Source organism: Pinus tabuliformis, chromosome 5_1 (assembly GCF_031772625.1).
Source record: "Pinus tabuliformis cultivar Carrire ecotype Pingquan chromosome 5_1, CPIR1, whole genome shotgun sequence".
In the NCBI taxonomy this organism is placed as follows: domain Eukaryota; kingdom Viridiplantae; phylum Streptophyta; class Pinopsida; order Pinales; family Pinaceae; genus Pinus; species Pinus tabuliformis.
This window is the reverse complement of record NC_142305.1, coordinates 151101082-151122231: the sequence shown is the minus strand read 5'-3', so window position 1 is coordinate 151122231 and position 21150 is coordinate 151101082. Positions and strand designations below refer to the sequence as shown.

Genomic DNA, 21150 nt, shown 5'->3' with positions numbered 1-21150 from the left:
TACCCCATCTTCTATAATGCAAATTTTTGGAGGGCGATGTGACATTGCTATGGATGTTCATACATCCATAACATTGATATTCCGGCAACGACGTAGTTTCTGATAATGCTTCGACGTCCGCACCTTGTCGCCATTTCCGGCCTACTTTCTATCCAATCTCGTCCCGTCCTGTGTACGTCTAACGCCGGCAGCTGTAAACAGACTCAACCAATGCACCTGTAAGCGGTAAATTTAAAAAATTTCAACCTGCAGTTTACCGCTCAAAATTTCAAAATTTAAAATCTGCAGTGGGCGGTTTCAATTTTGCTATTTCTCCGCGCCCATTTGAATTTTGCTGCTAATGCCTCGACCAAAGCGAGTGGAGATATCCATGGAACTGGAAGGGTCTTTCATCCTGGAATTCAAACGGATTACAATGACAGCATGTTCCTTCATCAAGGGGTCTTTCACGCGCTATGTGAGAATGGCCAATGCTGCAGGTGCAATTGTCGTTTCTATCAATTACAGGTTGCTATCAAACATAACCTCCCGCTGCCTGCCAATGATTACCCACTGTTAAATTATTTTGAGAAAATATTCCCGTGGAATCACAAAGGCAATCTTAAGGTAGATACTAGAATGGAGGATCCAGATTATTGAAGGATAAGTTAATGGAATGGGTTCACGAAGTTGTAGCTTATGTTTGTTGCACATATAACCTAAAGATAGCGAGAAATATATGAAGCGAACGCCCAAACTTGGGAGCAAGAAACTTTGTTGAAGAAATAAAAAACTGCAATCCTGGCATATTTCAGAAGAGCGAAGAGGAAGGACGCTGAAGAAACTAAAAGACAGTGAGTGAATTAGACAAGAATTTTGTCCAGTTGATACATATCCATTTTACACAAGGAACATGGGGTCTCCATGACCGACGGTGGAGGTGAGACAAAGGCAGTGGTTTGGTTTCTATTTGGTTTATGGATTTGTGCATAAGTTCAATAAAACTTCACTTCACGGTGAAGTTGAGATATTCGGGCATTTAATCAATAAAATCTGTGCAATAAACATGATGCATTTTGCGTGCATGTCTTGGAATATCATATCCGGCATGCGTGTACTCTATTTCATAGATTTATGGATTTGTGCATTTGCCCAATGGTTTGTCGACGAGCGTGAATGTAAGACTTGCGCCTTATTGTAATATGTTTCTGGATGATTTTGCCAATGTGTTGGAATATCATATTTGGCCCTGTGTGCGTGTCTTATTTTGTAAAACCATCCGGTAAAATTCAATAACAATTCAATTATTTTATTATTAAGAAGTAACTATTTCCTCATGTAATATACAATTGGAGATTATTCATATTTGACATTTTAGTGGCCAACGAAATGGAAGCTTTTATGGTTTTCCTTACGGAGGAGAGGGAATTTCACAATTTTCCTATGGAAAACTTAATGGGGTTAGTAAGAGGTTATATGGAAAGTTTAATGTTTAGTTAGTGTTATTAGGAGGTTATATATAGAGTGAGCCCCCATGCTTCCTTGGCAAATTTGCACTCCAAAAATAAATGCTGGGTTGTTTCAGGATAGCTTCTGCATAGCTCACACCTATGTGGTCCTGCAATATTCCTTTTCTCTAGATTGTCTCCAGTGAGTAGTTTGTTGTGCACCAGCGTCCAGAAGAAGAAGTTCACTTTAGGAAGGGTTAGATTGTCCCAAACTAACTTCCAGAAGACCAGAGAGTGACTATTGTTCCTTGAATTCTGGAGTGCTTTATATCCTGTTGCTGTGGTATATGTTCCTGTCATTCCCCATGCCCAACTGTCTCTTATTTGGCGATGTTCTGGCGTGGATCCTTCCAGCAATTCGACAAGGAGGTTTTTTTGTGGTATTAGCCAATCAGGGATACCATTGAGATCCCAACCGGCCCATTCACCCCTGCTGTCCCAAATCGAAAGATCGTAGAGTCTTGTTTTGCCTGCGCGTAGCAGCCACTCTCTGATGTCAACTATGTCTTCATTTCCCTCCAATGGATCATTCCCCATAATTCTGTCGTGCCACATATTGATGCGTTTGCCATTGCCCGACACTCTGTACAGGAATTGATTAAAGAATTTGCTGCTTTTGCAACAGAGCTTCCATACATTCGTGCTGTTGACAGAGGAGTCGAATTGCAAATTTCTGTATGTTGAATTTCGGGCGTATTTAGACAGCAGCGTGATGCTGGTCGGATGATTGGGCTCGTGGGCCATTTTCCAGAGAAGTTTTCCGCCCATAGCCAGATTTACAAGGGAGGGATCTCGGATTTGAAGACCCCCCTCTGCTATCGGCCGTCTGACCAGGTCCCAGCTTACTAAATGCATCTTATTTTCATTCCCTCTCCCGCCTTGCCATAAGAAATCCCTTAAAAGTTTTGAGATCTGCTCCGTGACATTCCTGGGGGCCAGCAAAAAAGCGGCTTGGTAGATTGGGAGCGCAGATAGCTGTGTCTTAATTAAAATGGTTTTTCCTCCTTTGGTTAACCAATAGCCTCCCATTGCTGCTATCTTGGTTTTGATTTTACATATAATGTCTGACCAGAGCGATCTCCTGTTTACACCATTGGTAATTGGAAGGTCGAGATATTTAATACGATCCCAATTGGCGTGACCTCTAAATCCCAGGACATTCGCGATGTTGTTGAGCTCTTGTTGACCTGTGCTCCAACTATAAATTTCACTCTTTCTCTCATTGATGAGAGCACCTGTGACTCTGCAATAGCTTTTCAAAACTGAATCGAAGCCTTTGGCAATTCTGGGGGATGCACCTCCGAGGAGAAGTGAGTCGTCAGCAAAGAGAGCATGGTTCAGGGGTACTGCATCTGAGGAAGATTTGAGACCAAATAAATATATATTTTTAATACAAATACATTTTAACATTAATTTCGTAAACCATAAGACAAATAAACATGTTTGCTAATGATTTCAAATTGAATTTGTTTTTTGGAGATATTTTTAATGAATCTAAGATTAAAGTAAATGTATATGAATAAATTTTTTAATTAAATTATAAATAGTTATATATTTTTTTTAATTTATAGAAATAATTATATTTCTATGATTTTTATTGTAAAAAAAAATAAAAAATAAAAAAATCTAATGAGTTTTAAAGTGAAATAGAGTATTGCTCATTTCTCAAAATCATTTTGAAAGAGCTTGTTGCTTTTGTGACACTAAAAAGATTTAAAATGAAAAATAAATTCTCACCAAAAAAAGATTGAAGATAAATAAACAAATTCTTTTCAAATCTCCTAAGTATATAGAGGTTATATCTCATTTTCAAAAGATTGGTCACATGGCCAATCCTCGTAACCTTTTAAGTCAACAAAATTATGGGAATTTTGAAACACTACCCTTAATATTTTTGTAACATAAAAATAAAATTCTAAAAATTCTAATTGAACATATAATCTAATAAACCAAATTGATTTCCAAAAGAAAATATAATAATTGAAATAATTTCCTTAGTGCACGAGTTTGACCTCAATGGATATTAATCATCATAATCAAATATTAAATTTTCTACTACCAAATTCATGAGTGAGACTCCCTTGCTTTCAGGAAAAGGGATCCCCTCCACACAAGAATTTTATTGGTAAAGTTTATGGAGAATTTAAACAACATAAAAATGAAATTCTAAAAAATTCTAATTGAACATTTAATCTAATAAACCAAATTGATTTCCAAAAGAAAATCTAATAATTAAAATAATTTCCTTAGTGCACGAGTTTGACCTCAATGGATATTAATCATCATAATCAAATATTAAATTTTTCTACTACCAAATTCATGAGTGAGACTCTCTTGCTTTTAGGAAAAAGGATCCCCTCCACACAAGAATTTTATTGGTAAAGTTTATGGAGAATTTAAACAACTAATCTTCTATAGAGAAACACATATTTTTACAGATAAAGCTTTCTCAAATACTTTTTTACCTAAAAGCTCACTCCATACTTTTTACATAATAATTAAATATACAAAAACTTATTATTTTATTATAATAATAATTTAATCTTAAAATAACAATCAAATTTAAAAACAAAATTCTTCTTTTTACTATTAAAATTAAATATTGTTTCGAATTTCCTTCAAATTAGATATATAACCTCCTAATAACACTAACTAAACATTAAACTTTCCATATAACCTCTTACTAATTCCATTAAGTTTTCCATAAGAAAATTGTGAAATTCCCTCTCCTCCGTAAGGATAAACCATAAACGCTTCCATTTCGTTGGCCACTAAAATGTCAAATATGAATAATATCCAATTTTCAAATATGAATAATCTCCAATTGTATATTACATGAGGAAATAGTTACTTCTTAATAATAAAATAATTGAATTGTTATTGAATTTTACCAGATGGTTTTACAAAATAAGACACGCACACAGGGCCAAATATGATATTCTAACACATTGGCAAAATCATCCAGAAACATATTACAATATGGCGCAAGTCTTACGTTCACGCTCGTCGACAAACCATTGGGCAAATGCACAAATCCATAAATCTATGAAATAGAGTACACGCATGCCGGATATGATATTCCAAGACATTCACGCAAAATGCATCATGTCTATTGCACAGATTTTATTGATTAAATGCTCGAATATCTCAACTTCATAGTGAAGTGAAGTTTTATTGAACTTATGCACAAATCCATAAACCCAATAGAAACCAAATAGAAACCAAACCACTGCCTTTGTCTCACCTCCACCGTCGGTCATGGAGACCCCATGTTCCTTGTGTAAAATGGATATGTATCACCTGGACAAAATTCTTGTCTAATTCACTCACCCCCTTTTAGTTTCTTTAGCGTCCTTCCTCTTCGCTCTTCTGAAATATGCCAGGATTGCAGTTTTTTATTTCTTCAACAAAGTTTATTGCTCCCAAGTTTGGGCGTTTGCTTCATATATTTCTCGCTATCTTTAGGTTATATGCGCAACAAACATAAGCTACAACTTCATGAACCCATTCCATTAACTTATCCTTCAATAATCTGGATCCCCCATTCTAGTATTTACCTTAAGATTGCCTTTGTGATTCCACGGGAATATTTTCTCAAAATAATTTAACAGTGGGTAATCATTGGCAGGCAGCGGGAGGTTATGTTTGATAGCAACCTGTAATTGATAGAAACGACAATTGCACCTGCAGCATTGGCCATTCTCACATAGCGCGTGAAAGACCCCTTGATGAAGGAACATGCTGTCATTGTAATCCGTTTGAATTCCAGGATGAAAGACCCTTCCAGTTCCATGGATAGCTCCACTCGCTTTGGTCGAGGCATTAGCAGCAAAATTCAAATGGGCGCGGAGAAATAGCAAAATTGAAACCGCCCACTGCAGATTTTAAATTTTGAAATTTTGAGCGGTAAACTGCAGGTTGAAATTTTTTAAATTTACCGCTTACAGGTGCATTGGTTGAGTCTGTTTACAGCTGCCGGCGTTAGACGTACACAGGACGGGACGAGATTGGATAGAAAGTAGGCCGGAAATGGCGACAAGGTGCGGACGTCGAAGCATTATCAGAAACTACGTCGTTGCCGGAATATCGATGTTATGGATGTATAGACATCCATAGCAATGTCACATCGCCCTCCAAAAATTTGCATTATAGAAGATGGAGTAAGATGGAGTAAGCATTAATGACCCAATAGCATGGGATCTATTGGTTGCCAATGTTCACATGTAAAATTCACTATTAAAAATATTAAAGTCAACCAACAAACTTTAAGTAAAAGGAGCCAAGTTAAAAAGTAATTTTTATGTGAAGTAAAAAAATAACTTTACATGAAAGGAGCCAAGATAAAAGATGTGGTAAGGCTTGCTCCTTCCTTCTCTTATTTTCATTAAATGGAGTAATTTTGATTGGTGGCAAGTGGAGAAAAGGAGCTTCTCGGGAATGACATCAAGTTTTGATTTTGTTTTGGTTAAAGTTTAAATAACAGAGTTTATTGATATAAAATCAGGAAGGGAAAATGAAATTGTGGTTAGTGAAAATTATATAGTTATTTGGTTTATTGAAGGTCTCAAGTTCAAATCTTTATAGAGATAATTTTGAAAGAGATTTTTTTAAAAGCTAATTTTGGGAGATATTTTTGGAGGTAGAGTTTATGGATGTAAAATCAAGAAGAGAAAATGACATTGTGGTTGGTGAAGTTTATATAGTTATTTGGTCTATTAAAGGTCTCAAGTTCAAATTTTTATAGAGACAATTTTGAAAGATATTTTTTTAAAGCTAATTTTGGGAGATATTTTTGGTGGTTGTGAAGATGATTTCAGTTTCCAGCAGTTGGCAACCCTGAGCATGTCACTATTTGATAAATTTGCAACTCATGCATATTGGATATAACTCACAACAAGGTTGATTTTTCATGGTATTCATTATATGGAGCAAAGATAAAAGTTCCTAATTGTGCAGTTGCAGCTATATAATCTCTTTATTTTGAATCTTCTTTGTAAATGAGTGCATTTTCGATTAAACCCAACACCTGGTTAATTCATCGTAAATTTGTTTATATTGGGTGCATTTTTGGTGGTAGCCGAAACCCCTTTTTTGTCAAAGTTGATTGTTGGAGAAAATGGCTAAAGTCAATGATTTGTTGCAGTTATTACGCAGTTTAATGTCATCTATAGTTCATAACAGTGTCCAAGTCATCAAGGACAAGTTTTCTCACATCCACTCCTGTTTTCAAAATGCGAAAAGCAAAATTGAATTTTTGGAGCTAGAATCCCAGATTTAGCGAGAAGAACTTCAAAAGAAGAATTTTGAACATGTTCTTGTTCAGAATAATAGCTTGTTTGAGCATGGTCATCAGTCAGAAAATAATCAGAGTAATGTAGTGGTTTCAAAAGGAAATGCAATTGAAAGTTCTTATGAGAAGCTTAATATTCCCAAAACTTTCATAAGACCATGGGAAGAGATTAGACACAATAAACATAGAACTGGTTTGTGTTACAAAGAGGATATTTTGGATGTATCTTTTCACATACTAGTTTTTGCTAAACTGATACAATTTTGAAGCACTGGATTTCTGGATAGTGTTGTTCCAGAATAAGTTGATAGATGCCAACAATGTAACAAAGTTAGACATATGAAAGATCGTTGTTTTGATCTTCATCCGTGTGAGCATTGCAGAAAGCGAAATCATCATGCAAATAGATGTTCCAGAAAGAATTTTACCGCAAGAGAAAGGGTAAATTTTGGCTGGATTGCTTCTTGGGATTGGACCAAAACAATGAAGAAGATTTACAGGGCATATCGAAGAATATGTTCTAGAGCGATGACCAACCTTGCAGTGATGAAGAGTACTTCTCACCTTGTATCTAAAGGGGAGAATAGTTGATGGTCTGCTATACGTTCGATTCCGAGATGTCTAGCAAACCTGAGTTAGAGTTGAGTTGATCGAGTTGATTGAGAACTTCCATGTTTAGAATTGTTCGATGAACTACTATGATAGTTCCAGAGTTTGTGGTCACCCTAAAACCACATTTTTGGTTGTTCTGAGAACTGCTATCAAGGTTCCATAGTTGGTGTTGGTTGAGACCTTGAGTTCTCCCATACTAGTTTGTGGTCATCCTTAAAAACCATTTTCTGAGAGACATTCATCTATTGGCTGAGATGCATTTTTTCATTTTACGCTCTCATTCTTGCACTTTGGTATATCCCTTCGGATTAAGGGGAATTGTTAGATAGCTAATCTTCAGTATTAACCTTGGGTCAGTTTGGGTAGTTATTGGAGTCCAAGAAATCCCAGAAACTAATTCAATTGTTCCCTTTATGTATTAATAAGTACACATAGTACATCATTGATTGAGATTGATTAATATACATTTGATTTGGTTTCCAGCCTCGTGTAGTGTTCTATATGACAGTTAAATCTAATATAGTAATTAACAGGTTCTTCTAAATTAATCTGGGAAGGACTTTGGGATTTAAAAGAATTATACAATAAAGATATATATTTTATATATCTATTATTTATTAGTTTAAACTGGACATTGCGGCTTAAAATAATTATGATATATATATATATATATATATATATATATAGATGAAACCAGCTCACAAAAATATAGAAAAGATAGATCAACAACTTCAAAATCAGCCTCTTCGAGGGGGAAACCTCATTTACATTACACAAATGAACAATTCTTGGATGATACAAATGACCATACCTCCTTTCTATATATAGGAGTCTAAGTGGTCCCAATATAATCAGAGCTTACATAACAATAATATTGTAAGGGCACAATAATAACAATGGTGGGCTTCTATGGGACACAATAATAACAACATGAGGACTACATGGGCACAACAATACAATAAGGGGGTTGCACTAATAACAATAAGGGGATGCTCTAGTAGTATAGGGACCTAACATGCCCCTCTCCTTCAAAAAGTGTTGTCCTCAACGCTTGAGTAGTTATGGATTCTTTTGTATAAAATTCTCGTCCTCCCATGTGAAATATTCAGCAGGTAAGTTCTTCTACTTGATAATATACTCTAAAATTGATCGATTTTGTCGCTGTCGAGTTCTGGTTTCCGTGACTACTTCGGGTTCTAATATGATTTTTCCTTCCTCGTCAAGCTTAGAAAATATTGTTTGAACTAGGATCTTGTCACCTATAACCTTCTTTAAGCATGAAACATGGAGAGTTGGGGACACTCGGGAAGATGCAGGAAGCTCCAATCTGTATGCCATAGTATTAATATTTTGTAGCACCTTGTAAGGACCATTTTACTTTGGTGATAATTTATTATCCTTCTTAGCTTGCTTGAGGGACATTTGTTTGTATTTTTGTAGCCGTAGAAATACCCAGTCACCTACATCAAAACGTCTTTCGCTACGATGTTGATCTACCTATTTTTTCATTCTATTATGTGCCAAAGTGAGGTTATTCGTTAAGAGTTGAAGAACTTCTTGTTGTTGAGGGTCCACCTTAACATCTTCATGAGATACAATATGACCCAAATATTCCACCTCTTTTACTCCAAAGAAACATTTGGAGGCTTTTTCATATAATTTTTTCTCTTCAAATAGTCTCAGCACTCTATCAACATGTTGAACATGATCCTTCCAAGAATTGTTGTAGATTAGTATATCATCAAAAAATACTAACACAAATTTTCTAAGGAAGGGTTTGAAAATGGAATTCATCAAATCTTGAAATGTAGAAGGTGCATTGGTAAGGCCAAAAGGCATGACCAAAAATTCATAATGACCCTTATGAGTTCTAAATGTTGTTTTCGGAATGTCTTCAGTCTTAATTCTGATTTGATGATATCCTACGTGAAGGTCCAACTTGCTGAAGTAAATTGCTCCATGCAATTCATCCAATAATTCATCAATGAGAGGAATGGGAAATTTATCTTTAATAGTGAGATTGTTAAGATCCCTATAATCCAAAAACATGCGTCATGATCCATCCTTCTTGTGCACCAATACTACGTGAGAAATGAAAGAACTTTAACTAGGTTGAATTATACCAGCCTCTAGCATTTCTGCAACCATATGTTCAATTTCACTCTTTTGTTCATAGGGATATTTGTAAGTCCTGATGTTTGGAGGAACACTTCCTGGAATCAAATAAATAGCATGATTATGATCACAAATAGGTGGGAGGCCTTTGGGAGTCTCAAATACCTTGGAATGATTGTCCAAGGCTTTTTAGAGATCTCGAGAAATAGATGATTTCGATGTGAGAACCTATAGTGAACATAATTGTGCAATTACACCAGGTTATTCTTTCTTTAGAAGCTTTGTAATGTCGTTAAAGCTGATTATCTTTCCCGGTTTCCCTGCGATACCCATTAATTCAACTTCTTTTCCTTCTGAAAATAAATAAAAAAATAAAAGTTCTTGAAAATTGGACTAGATTGTTTCCATTGGACTCCTAGTACAACATCAGCACCACCCATTGGAATGGAAAGCATTGGACTATTCAACACATATTCTCCCATGGATAGCTTGATATTATTGCACTTTCCAGAGAAATTTATTGTTCTTCCATTTGCAACCATCACTTGACATTTTGGTGTTGGATATAGGAAGAAATTCAATTCCTTTGTTATCTTACAATGAATAAAATTATGGGTATCGCCTAAATCAATCAACACTGTTACCTTTTTCTTCTTGATATGTTCTTCTATCTTGATAGTTTGAGGAGTGGTTATTTCAGCCAATGCATTATAAGGTATGGTTGGATTCATGTCTTCTTTCTCTAGGCTTTGTTCGTAGTGTGTATCCTCTTCTTTTGATGTTTCTTGTTCCTTTTCTTCTTCCTCTTCACAATCTATGTAAACTAATTTATTCTCAACACACTTATGACCTTTATTGTATTTTCTATCACAACTGTAACAAAGCCCTTTTTCTCTTTTTTCTTACAATTGTTGTGGTGTAAACCTTGTAGGTTGTGGAAGGCTAGGGAAAACAACACTCCCATATTTATAGTTATGATTGGTAGGCTTCCTTGTTGACACAATTTTTCTTTCATTTTTTCTTGTCAACTTGAATGCCTTCTCCAGTGAATCAATTTCCAAATGCGAACCTCATGTTGGATGTTATCATTTAGTGTCCCTGTGAACACATCAAGCCTATGCTCTTATGTAATATCTTTTACCCTTATATTCAATTTTTGGAAGTCCTCAATGTGCTCCACCATTGAACATTTTTTGTTTGAGATTTATCAATTGGCTAAAAAAATTGTTTCTTTTTGTATCCTTATAATGTGCTATCATTTCTTCTGGAAAAATTGCCCAAGTGACAATTTGTTTACGAGAGCAAAGTCATTGATACCATACAAATTGATTGGGTTCCAAATATAAAGTTGCAATGCATACATTTTGTGTGTTTTGCACATTATGGAGATCGAAATATTGCTCCATCTATAGTATCCATGTTACGGGATCCTTGCCATCAAACTTCCTCATATCGATATTTGGAACGTGGTGGGTCTTTATTCCAACGTTAGAGTTTATGAAATCATGATTAACATTTCTTTTGTTCTCATCATGAGTTTTCTTTACTACCTTTTCGCCATTAGGAAGCCTTTCTTATAGCAAATTTTTCAAACCTTCCTTCAAACCTTCCACGACTTTCTTCAAATCTTCAATGTTGTCATTCTTCGAATCATGATTAACATTTCTTTTGTTCTCATTATGTGTTTTCTCTACTACCTTTTCGCCATTAGGAAGCCTTCCTTGTAGTAACTTTGTCAAACCTTCCTTCCAACCTTCCATGTATTTCTTCCAATCTTCAATGTTGTCTTTCATACCATCCATCTTATCTTCCATGCCTTTTTTTAAACCATCCATCTTAGCTTCTGTTACTTTTTGTGAGAGTGAAATTTGTTGCACTTGGTCTTGTAATTTTGATATATCATGTTGCGTTTCTTCCTCTTTTTCATGAGACATGCTAGCGTTTTCAGGTTTCTTACTAGGTGTTTCCATTTTCTTTCTTCAGGGCATCAAGTAATAATAATTATGGTTAAGTATGCCCTTTTAATTCCTTCAAACTAAATTTTCAAACCAAACTTATGCAAAATTAAAAAAAAAAACTACACACCTTTTTTCACTTTGTAGGAACTCAATATTGAATCTGATGTATCTCTGAAATTTATGATCTCCAAGGTCTAAAATTGTGAACTATGGTAGCCCGCTAAGTCCTCTTTCCAATGCCACCAGTTTGATCAAAACTGAATTCTCCAAGAAAGCGTTATGCGCAATCTCCCAAGATTTCACGATTATACACTTTTTCAGTAGAGCAAACTTGTACAAAGTGCCACATGTTACTGTTTCAACCTTCGGACTAGAAAACGCTACACAGAAAACCAAAGTCCATCATATTTTTGTAACTTCTTACAAAATTTCAATCTAATACTTAGAGAGAATTTTATGACGATTTTCCCAAGGTCACGTGTCTGGGATGTAATCCTACAAAAACCCTAACTTCCTTGGATCATATATCCGAACATATAGCGAGACAAGAGCTAAAATTTGGACCCGAGCGTCATCAGGATTTTGACTCAAATGGGTTTTAATGTTAGAGTCTAAACCTTCGTATAAAAGGAATTATAATGAAAATTCCACGATGACCTGTTTGTGATGGAATTATGGAGCTTGCAAAAACCCTAACTTCCTTAGATCATATCTCTGACAATATAGCGAGACAAGATCTAAAATTCGGACCCAAAGTTCAGAACTATTTCAGCTCAAATGTTTTTTTGTTTTAACATCTGAAACTTCGTAGATAAAACGTTATAGCAAAAATTTCACAATGACCTGTTTTGGAGCAACGAAACCCTAGAATCCAAAGCTCTGATACCATATGTTATGAAACCAGCTCACAAAAAGATAGAAAAGATAGATCAACGACTTCAAAATCAGTGTCTTCGAGGGGGAAACCTCCTTTACATTACACAAATGAACAATTCTTGGATGATACAAATGACAATACCTCATTTCTATATATAAGAGTCTAAGTGGTCCCAATATAATCAGAGCCTACATAACAATAACATTGTAGGGGCACAAAAATAACAATAGTGGGCTTCTATGGGGCACAATAATAACAACATGGGGACTAAATAAGCACAACAATACAATAAGGAGATTGTATTAATAACAATAAGAGGCTACACTAGTAGTATAGGGACCTAACCTAACAATATATATATATATATAGTTTAAGCATTGTTTAAGTTAGAATAATCTCAATGTTGAATGGAAAACTTATCTATATAAATTTCAATAAAAAAAGTATAACTTTTTAATTGACTTTTAATTCGTTGAAATTTTATAAAATTAAATCTCATATAAATCAAATAATATAAACCCAATAAATTATATTATAAACCCAATAAATTATATTATAGATATACACCTTTTTATTTATTTTTTTTTTTTTTTTATCCATTATATTTTTATTTTTAATTAAAAAAAAAACATTTTACCCATTTTCATGTTCCAAATGAAAGATTTAAATTCATCAAATATTTTTTTTTTCTCGGTAAATCTATTCTATTTTATTATGTACAGAAGAAAAACATTACAGGCATATATTCAGATTGCCCAAGGCCGACTGTGGCTCTTTGGAGCATGATTTCTCAACACCAGACCCGCCCTCGTAGGGGCTGCTCGACCAGACAAAACTATCCTCACAGTACATTAAAATATGACAGTGAATCTTTACCATGCAAAAAACATCCCGCGCAGGGGCACCGGAGCAGAGTAGAACATCCCTCGCAGGGGCAACAAAAGAGTTATAGACATAGCCGGAGCCGACATAGACATAAACGTAAACAAGAGGGACATAGCCATAGCAGACATAGACAGAAACATAAACCAGAGAGACATAGACATAGATATAGGACCGGAACAGGACCTGCACAATTGTGGAAAACGACAGATTGAACCAGTGGAGGTTAGTCCTCCGGCTTCTCCTCGACAATTCTGCACCATCCATACTTCTCTCGCTCTTCTGCAGTGGGGAAGGAGTCCCAGTCTTCAGCAGTGTTCTCCTTGGATGTCGACGCCTGCTGAGCCTGAGGGCTGATGGAAGCTTGCACAGGAGCCCCCGCCGGTCTTTCCTCGTCACCTTCCATGCTTTCGTCTGGGACCTCCTCCTGATTGCGCGAGCCACCTTCACCATCCTGAGTTTCCTCGATGAATAAGACCGAAATGTGAGCATTAATGCGTGGTTTATTCTTCGAGCTGCCGAAAGTGAAGATGGCTGAGCCAAACGCAGGAAGAGGGTCTGGTTCAGAGCTTGGACTGCTCGCATCCATGAACTGGCTCGCCTGGAGGGGATTGGCCTCTGCCCTTCTATGGCAATTACAGCGGCAACATTGGAGATGGGGCTCTGTAGCTGGAGGACGAGAAGACCCTTCCCGGGCAGAGCCTCGTCGACTGAGCAGTCTTTGCAGGGGTCTAACCATAGTTGCAGGAGTACCGGCGGCTTGAAGCAGTATTGCGATTGAAGACCTTCCCAACTGGATACAGCCCCCAACTGAGTTAGCGTTGCTCTCAGCAGACCTGGGACAACACTCAACAGAGCAAAGGCGGCAACCAGCAGAGTTTCCGACCTGGAGGCAACCCTCTCCACCTTGAAAACTGGCCTTGACAGCAAGAGCTGTGGCCTGTAGAACAGAACAACACGCAGGAGCCTGAACCTTGTTACCACAACACTGAGCTTGACCCTGCTCCATACCTTCAGCCACCTTAATAACCTCAACATTCCCTCGATACTTGTTTTCCATAACTGCAGATTGCAGTCGCACCAATGAACCGGACGCTGCATTGAATTCCCATCACCCTCACCTGAGCTTTTAATCTTCGGCGGCGAGAGACGCATTAGCATTTAAGCTTGAGCTTAAGGCTCCACATGGCTGGCATGTGGCTCCTCCCTGCCACCCGTACTATCACCCGCATCCGGGATAAATTCATCAAATATTTATGTACTTAAGAAAATACATTATCGTGCACAAAAGACCAGCAATATACACCGTAGCCACTTGATTAAATTGCGAAGGAAAATTCCACAGCAAACACCATGATTCTTTATTTATTTATCTTAACTTTACTATTCATTTCTCTTTATTCTATCACTCTTCTTACGCAAAGCCTTTTAGGATGTCTTGCACTTATCTGAGGGACATCTCAAGCAAAAAAGGGCTTTCCTTCTTCTACTCATCTCGTAACAGACTAAAATTTATAAATCCCAAATGATATCAAATCTTCAACTGTTTTTGCCTAGAATTGTTAACTTTTGTTGGCTTTACTAATTTGTTTCTTATATCAGAGTGGGTTCATTATGTAATATTATTAAATGATGATGAGATTAATGATAGTGAACACCGGATACTCCGCAAAATCCGACGGTTAAGGTTTTTATTCACTTTTTTCTATTTTTTATCAATTTTATTAGATAATAAATTTATTTATTTTTTATTATTTTTATTTGATAATAAATTTATTAAATATATAAATATGATTTGGATTTTATTATTAGTTATTTTGATGTTTTTAGAATGAAATTTTGTTTATAAAAAATAAATGAAAAATATAAACTAGCTTATATTTATCTTAATTCTGTATCTACAAAGCGTTTATAGGAATCACATCTCTTTCACTCTAAAGGAGGTTTGCACTTCAAGAGATTTATCAGAAATGATCATTTCTGGCGAACTCAACCACCAAGTCTTGCCTAATCTATTTATAAAGTTTTATCATAAGGTTTTTTTTATTTCCTTCTCAATCATGACTAAGAAATATGTTAAAATTGAGATATTTATGTGGATTGAATTTTTCTTTTTTGTATAAAAAATTTAATGTAATAAAAATTTAGTTTTTTTTAAAGTCAAATTTGAGACTTCTTTGTAATGATTTATTATTATGGAGAAAACATATATCATTAATAACATTTTACAGAGAATTTTCAACTTGTAAATTGACAATAATAAAAACAAGGTTCTTTTCAATCAAATAATAGAATCATCATTGTGCTTTCCAATTCAATATAAAAAATAAATTGTAATGCAGTGTTCTGTAAACATTTTTACTGGATCAAATTACATAAAAATAAATATTCAAAAATAAAATAAAATAATTTAAAATAATAAATTTACCTTCCCCTCTTTGGATTGGTAATTGGTAAACACTTTGACTCAGCATTACGAAAGTAAATTAAAAAATAAAATAAAATAAATTATTAATTAAAATAAAATAACTAAATTGACGTAAAGTAGTAAGATTTTAAGAAAAATAGGTATACAGTGTTCTTCAAGTCTCTTCACAATCCGCTGAAAATAATTATCATTTCTGCAATCATGGATTCCAGATCATAACCGAAACCGAGACCATATCCATGAAATTTGACTAAACATATACGAAATATTAATTTAATATTTAAAAATTCATAAATTCAAGCACGGTTCAGAGTTTGTTCCTTCTGAGTATTTTAATCAAAATATCATTTCAGAGTTTGTTCCTTCTGAGTATTTTAATCAAAATATCATTTCAGAGTTTGTTCCTTCTGAGTATTTGGCTTCCTGTCTATCTGTTACCTGGTTATAGACTTTTGAATTACCAAAGCTTTGCTCCATATATAGTAGGTACCTACGTTTCCACTGTGGCTTACGGATTGCCTGTTTCCTGTTAGCTGTTATACTGCTTGTAATCAAAGCAGAGTCCAACAATTATGTTAATTCCAATATCTATATTATATATTATTGTTATTCAGTGTATGACGGTTGCAGATGTAGTAGAGCCCGGATCCCGCCTTAGGCCTTCTTTGCCTTCCTCCTCCAGGTTACAACAGTTTTGGAAATCCCCGAGTGGCATCTTCCGATTTGGCTTTCACCCACATATAAAGGATGGTTTGTATGTTCTCGCCATTTCAATTGCTGACAGTGAAGATGGAACCCTGGTGTGGACTGCAGGTGAGAATGGTGGCATCAGAGTGGGTGACAAAGCTTCCTTTGATTTCCAGATTGATGGCAACCTTGTGTTGCGCAATGGAACGAACACCGTGGTGTGGCAGACTAACTCTGCCAAACGAAGCATAATCTCTGCTGCCATGCAGGACAATGGCAATTTTGTAGTGAAGAATAGCAGTTCCAGCAGTGTTTGGGAAAGTTTTGCCAATCCTACTGATACCCTCTTGGTTTATCAGAATTTCAGTGTGAGACAAAGCCTCCACATGTATCCTTATTCATTCACTCTGGAGGCCGGGGGAAACTTCACATTGAAATGGAGGAACAACATCACATACTGGAACCAGGGTGCCCTAAATGGCTCCAGGGCATATCTCGGTAATCAAGGGATTTTTACTCTCTGCAACTCTTCTGGTGATCAGCTTTGGACTGCATACAGCAGCGATTACACCGATTCCTCTATCACGTTGCGAAGGATCAGGCTCGAATCAGATGGAAATTTGAGAACCTATGGGTGGGTTAAAAACATTCGAACATGGCAACTGGGATGGAATGCAATAGCAGACCAATGTCAAGTGTATGGATGGTGTGGGAACTTTGGGGTGTGTGTATACAATGACACAAGCCCTTATTGCATATGCCCATCTGCAGATTTTGTTCCCATAGATCCCAAGGATCCCACCCAAGGGTGTAGAAGACTGCAGGACCTTACAGGGTGTATTAACCAGAGCATGGTTGTATTGAACAATACTCAATTCTTCTCTTATCCTCCAGAATCAGAGTCACAATCAGAGATATGCTATGCCTTGGGCATTCCTGAGGACTACTGCCTCAGGAATTCATTATGTGTTGCATCTACAGTCATGGCCGATGGTTCGAGCATTTGCCGCATAAAGACAGAGAATTTCACAAGTGCCTATCAATCAGCAGCCCTTCCAAGCACTTCTTATGTAAAGGTATGTGGTGAAGGTCATCCTCTAGCACCGCCACCTCCCGTAATTAGGACTGTGGATTCATCCAAGGTATCGGCCATTGCAATAGCAGCAGCAGTTGTAGTACCTATTATTGCCTTGATTACTATCCAGACGTCCATTTGGTGGATTTTCTGTAGAAATAATCCTAGGTTTAGATTTGGACAGGTACCAGCCCAATACACACTCCTGGATTATGCGTCGGGGTTTCCAGTTCAGTTTTCCTACAAGGAACTCCAGCACCTAACAAGGAATTTTACGCAAAATTTGGGTTCGGGTGGGTTTGGAACAGTGTACAAGGGAGAATTGACCAACAATACCATAGTTGCTGTCAAGCAGTTGGAAGGGATCGAACAAGGTGAGAGGCAATTTCACATGGAGGTGGCAACCATCAGCAGTACTCATCACTTGAACTTGGTTAGGTTAATTGGATTTTGCTCAGAAGGCCGCCATAGATTCGTGGTTAACGAATTCATGAAAAATTCTTCTTTGGACACATTCCTTTTTTCTTCTCCAGAGCAATCCAGGATGCTAGATTGGGATAAGCGCTTTGGAATAGCCCTTGAGACTGCAAGGGGCGTTACTTACCTGCACGAAGAGTGCAGAGATTGCATTGTTCATTGTGATATTAAACCTGAGAACATACTCCTAGATGATAATTTCAATGCAAAGGTCTCCGACTTTGCGCTCTCCAAGCTCAACACTATCAGAGGTCATCAAAAGCGCTCGTTGACACGTGTTGAAGGAACCAGAGGATACCTGGCTCCGGAATGGTTTGCCAATTTACCCATCACAACCAAGTCTGATGTTTATAGTTATGGCATGGTTTTGCTGGACATCATAGGCGGTACAAGGAATTTTGATACTATGGCCTCAAGGAGAAAGAAATTCTCAGTATGGGAATATGAGGAATTTGAAAGGGGAAACATTCTAAATATTACAGACGAGAAACTGGGTGAAGATATTAATATTGATCAGGTAAAAAGAGCACTTCAAGTTAGTTTTTGGTGCATTCAGGAGCAGCCCTCACAGCGGCCAACTATGGGGAAAGTTGTCCAGATGCTGGAGGGGATATTGCCTATTGACAAACCACCTGCTCCTAAATCTTTGGAAAGCTTTGAAAGCAGTACCAGTGGCAGTACTAGTGGCAGTACTAGCGAACTAGCACTCTCAGTGTTTGCAACATCCACTCATCCTGTTTCTTCTATCTCCTCTGTAATTGCTACTATGTCTTCAAATCTCTAAAAATTATGGAAGAGAAACTCTCCAGCAGAAGGTAGCTATCTGCTAATGGCCATTCAGGCCATTCAAATCTGAAGCTTATTACAAGATAAGTTCATTTTACTTTCCTGCTCAATGGAATGATCACCATTACTTGGTTTCTAGAAGGAATTAGTTTGTAAGTTTTATTGTGCCATTGCAGGTTTCCATGGCAACGTATCCAGGACATCTATATTAAGTACACACTTGCCTTGTTAGTGTTCATAGCCTCTGAGATGGCTTGTGTATACAAAAAGTCAAACTGAATATTGTAAAGGCTAAAGAGGCAACTTTGATCTGTCAACTGCATTTTAATTTTGGAATAGATCATTCAAGCTCAGGGCTGTAACTTTTTAATCTCAAAATTAAGATTTTTACCAGAACAAGGAAATCTAGGAATGACAAATCATATTTTTTCTTTTCGGCATTAACCACTAACATGCGTTATCTCTGTAAGATAGCAGAAGTCTGAGATTCTGATTCTATCAAGATACCCTTATTACTATAAATTCTAGGAAAGTGCTTATTATTATATTTCGCATATTTGAACACTTGAGTAACCTCTTGTTGCAAATTTGTATTTCTATTTAATTTTTGAAATTGCATATTACATCAAGCATTATACATCTTTCTCAGTAAAGGACTTCTTTAGTCACTGTGTTGAATTCTCCCCCACAGTAACTGTGTTGAATTCTCCCACACAGTTTTCCATGTAAATATTTTATTAGAATACTTTTGACAAGTAAATATTTCAAAAATTTTAATTTTATAAAAATATTGAAAGTGTCCTGAAAATGGATCTGGTTTTGAATTTCTAAATGTCATCTCAAACATAGTTGCTTTTTTTTTGCTTTTTTTTTTTTTGTGGCAAATGCCCGTGCTCGTCTTCATCGGTATTTTTCAAAAGCAGAAACTAGCTGGATAATAATAACAGTTATCCAACAGAATCATTGATGTTAGTAATTAGAACTTAAAATGCTTGAAATCTCTCTTTTCACATCTGTAAATGTGGAAAACAATCATACCAATCACGGATCAAATTTTGAGAGAAGAGTTACATTTCTATGGAAGGAGTTATTTTATTGATTTATTTTAGCTTTTCAATATTGATAAGTTAAAATAAATTACTCTTTTCATATGAAAATGAAAAATAATTGGGTTCCGGCTCTGCAACATGGGCTGATGGAACCTTCATGATAGGGGTTACAGGCCGTTCTACGGCCCTGTAGCCACCTCACTCCCGTACTCCCCCTTTTTTTGTTTTTCCGTGCCGGTTCTTATCCCTCTCGACCCGCGGCTCCTCATCACTTTTTACCCTCGCTCCCCCGTTTTTTACCCTAGGTTTTTTACCTGGCTTCCTGCTCTCTCCACTCATCGGAACGACGCCTTGACTTACCTGATCCGCCGACAGCTAACGGAGGCAGTCGTTTTCTCTCCTACCTGCGAGAGCGACCTGTGTATCTGCCGATCCACTTGCATAACCCTAACGGTCTCCCCCACTGTCGGTGCCGACCCAAGGCGGTTACCAGGTTTCGAGGAGGGTTCAAGCAGCTGTCGACATGGACTCTGAAGAGGTGGATTACTCGGATTCCCCGCTGGTGGAAAGCTCCATCTGGCGTTCCACGTTCACATCTTCTGGGGGTCTGCACAGTGGAAATATGTCTGCCAGCCTTGAGAATCTCTCTCCATCTATCGACCCGTCTCTCCCCTCTTCACTTTTCCCTGGCGAGCCCTCCTCCTAGAACTCATTTGCTGTTCCCTCCCCGGCTTCTCTCGGCTTCCTTGCGGAATGTTTTCAGTCCTCCCCGAACGGCGCCGCTCCCCATCTGCCGGTTTTACCCTCCCATTCCCACTTCCCTGCAAATCCCGTGGAGATCCCTGCTCATCCCGTGGAAGACCCTCCCCTTGCTGACCCTAACCCTCCCATCGCCCCCCCCGTCCCCTCTGGCAGCTATCACGCTATCCCCCCTCTCCCGGAAGCCATCCCCACCCTCGGGTCAATCCCTCAGCCACCCCCCCCCTATTCCCCCCCCCCCCCCCCGGCGGGCTCACAGGCACCTGATATCCCGGGCCGCATGTCCTCCCGCCCCTCAAAGAAACAACGTTGTTTCAAATCCAGAGCCGAGGACGTCTTCCTGAGGCTTGAAGAGGATATTCAGTGGGGGGACGCTATGGATTTGGCGGACCGTGTCCTTGTTGGCCGGATTCGGGGTAGACATATCACAGCGGGAAAATTGAAGCAATGGGCCACGGAGATTTGGGGCCAATATCTAGCGGAAATCCCATCTGTCCAGACTTTCGTGAGAGGATGGTTCGCACTAAGGTTCGCAAGGGCGGACCACACGAGCTGGGTACTTTCATCATTTTGGCATTTTGAAAAAGCTTCGGTCCTCCTCAAGCGTTGGACGTCCCTCTTCGACCCAGAGACGGAACTGCTTGGAATTGGGCCAGTCTGGGTCAGAC

The 21150-nt window shown here is 37.5% G+C and overlaps 1 pseudogene; it reads left to right on the top strand.

Moving 5' to 3' along the window:
* The first annotated feature begins 16059 nt into the window (after positions 1 to 16059).
* Positions 16060 to 19128, top strand: LOC149163864 (G-type lectin S-receptor-like serine/threonine-protein kinase At1g34300 pseudogene; annotated as a pseudogene).
* The last annotated feature ends 2022 nt before the right edge of the window (positions 19129 to 21150 follow it).